Source organism: Lathyrus oleraceus, chromosome 7 (genome assembly GCF_024323335.1).
Source record: "Lathyrus oleraceus cultivar Zhongwan6 chromosome 7, CAAS_Psat_ZW6_1.0, whole genome shotgun sequence".
Taxonomy (NCBI): domain Eukaryota; kingdom Viridiplantae; phylum Streptophyta; class Magnoliopsida; order Fabales; family Fabaceae; genus Lathyrus; species Lathyrus oleraceus.
This window is the reverse complement of record NC_066585.1, coordinates 6,609,865-6,616,015: the sequence shown is the minus strand read 5'-3', so window position 1 is coordinate 6,616,015 and position 6,151 is coordinate 6,609,865. Positions and strand designations below refer to the sequence as shown.

General features: G+C 39.3%; 1 non-coding gene across 1 annotated transcript; it reads left to right on the top strand.

The window, feature by feature from the left end:
• Positions 1-1,934: 1,934 nt before the first annotated feature.
• On the top strand, positions 1,935-2,041 carry LOC127108585 (small nucleolar RNA R71). The gene has a single exon (XR_007796112.1). It is a non-coding gene; the product is annotated as a small nucleolar RNA R71 (small nucleolar RNA).
• The last annotated feature ends 4,110 nt before the right edge of the window (positions 2,042-6,151 follow it).

The window sequence follows — 6,151 nt, the reverse complement described above, 5'->3', positions numbered from 1 at the left end:
GGTATTTTCTTAAAACATTCAAGAGTCGATTCGTCTCGTCCTGGTTTAAGGTGGCACTAACTATTACTGGACGGTTCATCTCTTCATCCAAGAACTCATATCTTAGGTCCTTGGGTAGTTCCTTAAGTTCTTGGGCTGGTTTTTGAGAATTAGGTGAAGGGTCTGGAGTAAGATCCAAACATTCGTTAGTGCGAGGTTCCGTTTCCTCTAACTCGTCATCCTTTTCATTTGGGTTTGAAAATGGTTCGATCTTAGGTTCTCCCTGATCAAATTCTCTTATGCACTCATCTATGATATCGATCGCACAACATGTGTCTCCTAGAATTGGTGCCATCAGGAATTTCGAAAGAATGAACTCGATCTTTTCGTCCCCTACTTCGAAGGTTAATTTCCCTCTTTTGACATCTATTATAGCTCCGGCTGTTGATAAGAATGGTCTACCTAGAAGGATAGGGATATCTTCGTCTTCTTTTATATCCATGACCATAAAGTCTGTTGGAATATAAAGTTGACCAATCCTAACTTGGATGTCTTCTAAAACGCCTATGGGATACTTAACAGACCTATCGGCTAATTGAAGGGACATCTTAGTTGGCTGTAACTCTCCTAAGTTTAGCCTCTTACATACAGCTAAGGGCATTAAACTTACACTAGCGCCTAAGTCTAGGAAAGCTTTGTCGATCACATGGTTTCCTAAAATGCAAGGTATAGAAAAACTGCCAGGGTCTTTCTCCTTCTTAGCAAGTTTATCCTCAGAAATAAAGTTGCATTCCAAGGGTTTTGAATCATCGAGACTACGCTTGCTAGTTAAGATGTCTTTGAGAAATTTGGCGTAAGACGGAATTTGGGTGATAACTTCGGTGAAAGGAATCTCTACTTGAAGCTTTTCTATCACTTTTATAAATTTTTGATATTGGTTGTTGACTTTGGTTTGTTTAAGTCTTTGCGGATATAGGATTGGTGGTTTGTACGGGGGCGGTGGTTTGTAAGTTTTATCCTTGGCTTCACCTTCTTGGTTGGTTTGTTTCTCGGATTCCTCTGGTTCCTCTTCTTGGTTGTTAGAAGTTTTGGACTTGATCATTGCTGGGTTCTGAGGCCCTTCGTAAACGGTCCCACTTCGTAACGAGATAGCGTTAGCTTGCCCTCGAGGGTTTGGTTGAGGTTGTCTAGGAAATTGGCCTCCAGGTGTAGTTTGTGGGGCTTGGTTTTGTGCTACCTGTGAGATCTGGGTTTCAAGAATCTTGTTGTGAGTGATTATCTGATCAACCTTGGTTCCTAATTGCGTTATAAGTTTGTTTACGTGAATATTTTGGTTTAGGAATTCTTTATTTTGCTGAGTTTGGCCCGATATAAAGCTTTCCATGATCTTCTCAAGGTTAGACTTCTGGGGCACAACTTGCATAAGTTGATTTGGTTTTTGGGCTTGATAACCTTACGGTCTCTTAGGTGCATTATTTTGGATAGGGTTCTGGTTTCTATAAGAGAAATTTGGATGATTCTTCCATCCAGGGTTGTAAGTGTTTGAAAATGGGTTACCTTGGGAGTAATTCACTTGGTCGGTATTTAGTTCGTTCAAAAGGTTACACTCCGTCAATTCGTGTCCTTTAGATCCACAGAGTTTGCACTCTTTGTGGACTACTGCTACGGTGTTATTGTTTGTAGACATATGTTCGATCCTAAAGGCTAAAGCGTCCATTTTCGCCTGCATCATGTCTAGAGAGCTCACCTCATGTATTCCACCTTGGGTCTCCTTTTTCTCTATTGATGCTCGTTCAGTTCCCCATTGATAATGGTTTTGGGCCATATCCTCAATTAGGTCACAAGCTTCTGGATAAGGTTTGTTCATCAGCGCGCCACCTGCGGCAGCGTCGATGCTCATCTTGGTGTTATAATGGAGTCCAATGTAAAAGGTGTGAACGATCAACCATTGTTCTAGGCCTTGGTGTGGGCAAACTCTTAATAGCTCTTTATATCTCTCCCAAGCTTCAAAAAGCGATTCTCCTTGGTTTTGAGCAAATCTAGTTATTTGGTTTCGAAGAAAAACAGTCTTACTAGGGGGAAATATCTAGCAAGGAATACTCTCCTAAGGTCTTCCCAGGTAGTTATTGAATTGGCTGGAAGTGAATCTAGCCATGAACGTGCTCTATCCCTGAGGGAGAAAGGAAATAATCTTAAACGAATCGCATCGGGTGAAGCACCGTTAGATTTAAAGGTGTCGGCTAGTTGGATGAAAAAATTTAAATGTTGATTCGGGTTCTCGGTAGCGAGACCAGTGTATTGGTTCTGTTGCACTAATTGCAACAAAGACGACTTTAGTTCGAAATTGTTAGCAGGTATAAGGGGGTTTACTATACTCGAACTAGGTTCCTCATCAGAGGGTTGGGCAAATTCCTTAAGAGGTCGCCTATCGCGATTCTCGGCCATAGCTTTCTTAATTCGGATGAGTAAGAGGCGTGTACGAGTATAACGTTCGGGTTCCGCTAAAGGATCTACTAAATTTCTGGTACTACGGGTTCTTTGCATTTACCGGCTAATAATGCCTTAGTCTATACGGTGTAACAACAAGGTACAAAATTTGACGAAGTTGGTCCCCGACAACGGCGCCAAAAACTTGATCGTTGTGATTCGCAAGCGCACGAATAACATCAAAGTAATATAAAAGAATATCGATCCCACAGAGACCAATCGTCAATCTATCGAATACTATCGTTACAGTGTTTATCTAAGGCGGTATGAAAGAGATATTGGGTTTACAAAATAACGGTAAATAATAAATGCAGGTAAAGACAGGTTGAATGTAATTCACGTCAGTTAAGTGATGTTTCGATTTTCAAAATAGAACTACTTATGAGGCAATATTTTCTACTCTTGAAAAGAATCCATTTAATGGGAACTGTCGCTTTCGCGTTTTCAGAGCCGAGTTTACCCTTATATTAAGGCCTTTTATCGTCACTTATAAAAGGTGCGCAGAACGCTAAAGTAGTAAACCTATTTTTAAGAAATGAGACTCGTAAACTTAGTTGAAAAGTGATTTTGATTTGGAAAGTTTACACAAGGAGTTTACTGATTTTAAACCTATCAACGCGTCCGAAAGTAATTTCAAAAATAGTTCTTCCTTAAAGTGATAAAGATTCCTAGTTACTATGCCAGGGTGCTTTCTCACTCCTCGAATAATTAAGACTAACCAAGTTTGTTTTAGAAAACTCAAGTTAAAAATCAAAACAGCCTTTAAAGTATTTCTATAGATTTCAATATGTGAAACATTACTTTAACCGCGATCCTTACATTCTAACCTTTAAAAGATTTATCCAGACATGGTAACACAAACGAACACAACGGTGTTAATCATGATGAAAAGTTTGTTTTAGAATGTGAGGCGTAGAAAGCGAGTAAAGTGCGTAAAATAAATAAAGTAAAGCGAGTGCGTAAAATAAATAAAGTAAAGCGAGTGCGGAAAATAAATAAAGTAAAGCGAGTGCGGGAAGTAAATAAAGTAAAGCGAGTGCGATAAATAAATAAAGTAAAAGCGATACGGAAAATAAATAAAGTAAAAGCGATGCGGAAAATAAATAAAATAAAAGCAATGCGGGAAATAAATAAAATAAAAGCGATGCGGGAAATAAATAAATAAAGCGATAAATAAGAACCTGCTCCAAACGGAGGCTTTGATTCTGGTATAAAAATAAACCTCCGACTCCTGAAGCTAAAGATGACAACAACTCGAAGTGACCTAACTCAATCTCACAAAGGTGCGATAACCCCCCGATGTGACGGATTATCGCTATTAGAAATGATAACTATATGCTTAGTGTTGTAAAACTAAGTTGGATGATAGAAAACGAAATGAAATGAGCTATTTATAGAGATTCTCATCAGTTTGTAAAGACCATGGTGCCCTCCAACTTCTCCTTAGTGGGCTTTAGTGGGAACATGATTTCCAAAGGTGGCGCCCACCATCCCTTCATGGCGCCCGCCATGTGTGTAAATGGGGTGAATCATGGGAACGTGGCGGTTACCTCCTAGTTGAGGGCTGATGACTCATGGCTTCCCCTATAGCGGCCTCCATGTGCAACGCCATGTGTGTAGTTTTGCCAAAAAAACCCTAATTTTAGGTCTTTTTGCTTCATTTCTTCCAAAAGTGTCCGAAAGTGCTAAATATTTGAAAACAAGAGAAGAGAGAGCATAATACAAATAAAATGATAATAAAGTCCTAATAAACATTTGAAATTCGAGTCAAAAACACGGTGTAATTCGGTGTGATCACTAGCCCGCTCTCTATCAGAACGCCAAAGATTAGCCTTCCTAGAGGGATGTAGGTTCTGGGCTTCATGTTGTTCCCGGTGTCTCTTATAGAGTCTCTTAGGTATTTGAACAACAACGTTGGCTGATTCCTCTTGAGCCCTTTGTGGAGGAAGTAGAGTATGCACTTCTGTTCAATGTTGATATAGTTAGAAGAGTTGGAGGCTGGGTGATGATGAATGGTTTCCAGAATGATCTTCAGCTAGAATCGGTGGTTCTAGTGAAGTTCCTTGTTCTTTGAAGGGTTACCCTCATCATTCTGTTTGAAGATGGTTGGGAATGTCCTGGGACATATAATTTGACCTAGGGTTGATATTGTAAATCCTTCTTCCCCCTATCTTCTCCATGTTCAGAAGGGAGGCGATGGACTTCTCTGTGATGACAATTTTTACCCCCAAAACATATGAAACGATGTAGTGACCATCTGAGTCTGGAAAACGCCAAAATTATTTTACCAGATATGTATAGACATGACCATAGAGCCTATGAAAGTAGTTTTCCCACCCTTGCTTTCTGAGTTCTTCAGTGAGGTCTATTCCATTCCTCTTCATGTTCTCAAAGTCCACCAGAGATTCACACAAAACCTCAAGCTTGTCAAAGGGAGTAGCAAGATGAAGTGTGGTTCATGACCCAAGATGTGTGGTTCTTTGTATATGGGGGTGGAGACAACACCAGTTGTTGCAGTTGTTTCCTGAGAGGAACTGGGAGGTTGTTCTGTTGATTCCATCTGTTGAGAGTAGTTGTAGACAGATTATTGCTGGGAATCCATGAAGAAGATGAAGTTGATGAAGGTTGAAGAACTTTGAGGAGCTTTGAGAGGGAGAGAGGTTTGTGTAGGCTGTGAGTGTAAAGTGTGAAATGTGAAGTGTGAAAAGTATAAGTACATATAGAAAGCATGCACAACGACATCGTTAGTAGCAGTTGAATAGTTAAAAAAAATTAATGATGGCACAAAAAAAGAGTTAACACGTTTAGAGGAGGCATGATTTCAGCTAATGATGGAAGTCTAATCCACCAATCATCACACTGCTCGAGGAGATCTCAAAGGCCTGTCTCTTGATTTCTGCTAGACAGTTGTCTAGAAGATCAAAGGTCAGACACAAGATAACCCACATGTTGATCTATTTGATCTTCAGGAATACCAAGGGATTGGATCCTGAGGATTTCTGATTCAGATGACTTGTAACTTGTAGAAGTATCAGAGTCAGATCTAGATACCATATGTTATTTTTAGAGCCTTATTTTGCTAATTCAGAAAAACACGTTAGATTCATTCTGGGAAATTTTCAATTTTTAAGTGTTTCAGAATGAATGAGAATCTATCTTCAGTAAGGGGTTTTGTGAAGATATCAACCCATTGATGGTCTGTATCTATAAATTTTAAAGATATTACCCCTTTCTGAACATAGTCTTTGAAAAAATAATGTTTTATATCTATGTGCTTAGCTCTGGAATGTAAAATAGGGTTCTTACTTAAACATATGGCAGCAGTATTATCACAGAAGATAGGAATGTTACTCTCAAATATCTTAAGGTCTTATAGTTAATTTTTCATCCAGAGCATCTGAGTAGTGCATAGTGAAGTTGATATATATTCTGCTTCTGCAGTAGAAAGAGTGATGGTTGACTGTCTTTTGCTAGCCCAAGATATGAGATTGTTTCCCAAGAACTGACAGTTTCCAGATGTGCTTTTACATTCCATTCTGTCCCCTGCATAATTTGCATCACAATATCCAGAGAGCCTATACTCAGATGTTTTCTCATACATCAGGTCAAGGTTAGGAGTTCCTTTCAGATACGTTAGGATGCTTTTAACTGCTGTTAAATGAGATTCCTTTGATCTGATTGGAAT